Raw genomic sequence first — 1,967 nt, 5'->3', positions numbered from 1 at the left:
AGAAATAGGAACACTTTTAAACTGTTGGTGGGACTGTAAACTAGTTCAACCATTGTGGAAGTCAGTGTGGCGATTCCTCAGGGATCTAGAACTAGAAATACCATTTGACCCAGCCATCCCATTACTGGGTATATACCCAAAGGACTATAAATCATGCTGCTATAAAGACACATGCACACGTATGTTTATTGTGGCATTATTCACAATAGGAAAGACTTGGAACCAACCCAAATGTCCAACAATGATAGACTGGATTAAGAAAATGTGGCACATATACACCATGGAATACTATGCAGCCATCAAAAATGATGAGTTCATGTCCTTTGTAGGGACATGGATGAAATTGGAAATCATCATTCTCAGTAAACTATCGCAAGAACAAAAAACCAAACACCGCATATTCTCACTCATAGGTGGGAACTGAACAATAAGAACCCATGGACACAGGAAGGGGAACATCACACTCTGGGGACTGTTGCAGGGTGGGGGGGAGTGGGGAGGGATAGCATTGGGAGATATACCTAATGCTAGATGACGAGTTAGTTGGTGCAGCGCACCAGCATGGCACATATATACATATGTAACTAACCTGCACGTTGTGCACATGTACCCTAAAACCTAAAGTATAATAATAAAAAATAAATAAATAAATAAATAAAAACAGCATTGGAAAGCTTCAAGTTGAAGGTAATTCGTTGAAAATGCACTTAAAACAAAAATGGAATTATAATTTTTCTGAACTTTGGATACTCTTCAAATTTCCGGAGGTACCACTCATGATGCTCTTTTGCTCTACCAGATAAAAAACAAACTGTGAAGAAAGCAAAAGTCGCGCCTTGGACAGACCAGCTGGCCAGGGCATAGCCACACCACTCCATGATTTCTCCAAAATAGTTGGCTGCAGTTATGTATTCAAATAAGCCTCCCCTTGGTATTTTGTATCCAGTGTCTCCTGTTTTTCTGAAATTCCTTAGGATATGATCTGAATGGATGTTTATCAACATGTCCGTTAACCACAAGCCAAAATTTATTAGAAAACGGGGATCTTTTACTCAGTCATCAGCATACACTGCACAATGGCTCAAGTATCTGCTTTGCAAATAGCCATCACAGGTACAGAACATAATCGCCATTGTACATGCCAACAGTGGCATAGGCTTTCCTCCTCGCATCAGAAATGGGTAAATTAAGTACCGATGCCAGTAGTGGATGAGGAACATACATGGCCAGGAGGATGCAGTTGGGCGCGCTGCGGAGGCGCCGGGTGGACTCGCTGGCGTACTGTTAGAGCGGCAGGGCCAGCGAGGGCAGCGGCAGGGCCAGCGAGGGCAGCTCCTGCACCACCCAGGTGGCCTGCGCCGGCACTCAGAGCCTGCAGCTGGGCGGCGCGTGGTGGCCGTACACTGAGTTCGTCTGATGATTCCGCGCGAAGACTGCGCAGCCCACGGCGCACTGCAGGTAGGCGAGCGCGGCCAGCAGGCTCTCCTTCACCACCGCCGTCGCCGTCACCATCGCCAGGGCTGGGCAGCGTGCTCCATGCCCCAGAGGCCGAGGCGGGCAACATACAGGGCGGCGGTGCGGGGGCGGGAGGGGAATGATCTGAATCTTAAAAAGCTAGTGTCTTACCTCCTCTACCTGCTGAACACATGAAAGAAGAGTCAAGAGAAAGAATGAAGACAAAATGCAATGTACAATGAAGAGATTGTTTGAATCCATTAGGTGCTCTTATACCTCCTACATTCAGAAAATCTTTTGTTTAATTTGTACACTTTGTAAATTCAATTCAACACTTTTGAGTGCCCAGTAGTTCTAGGCACACTTAACATATATAGGGATATTCCAAGTATACAGCAATGGCAAGCCATGGGTGGGAGTGTGGCTGGCATGTTTGAGAAAGAGTGAGGAGGCTAGAGAGGCAGGCATGGAATGATTGAGGGGAAGAAAAGTAAAATATGAGGTAAGAGAGG

General features: G+C 46.0%; 1 pseudogene; it reads right to left on the bottom strand.

Moving 5' to 3' along the window:
• Window positions 1-661: 661 nt before the first annotated feature.
• On the bottom strand, window positions 662-1,512 carry LOC100446084 (3-oxo-5-alpha-steroid 4-dehydrogenase 1-like; annotated as a pseudogene).
• Window positions 1,513-1,967: the final 455 nt, after the last annotated feature.

The sequence above is a fragment of the Pongo abelii genome, chromosome X, assembly GCF_028885655.2.
Source record: "Pongo abelii isolate AG06213 chromosome X, NHGRI_mPonAbe1-v2.0_pri, whole genome shotgun sequence".
Lineage (NCBI taxonomy): Eukaryota > Metazoa > Chordata > Mammalia > Primates > Hominidae > Pongo > Pongo abelii.
This window is presented reverse-complemented; position numbering and strand designations above follow the sequence as displayed.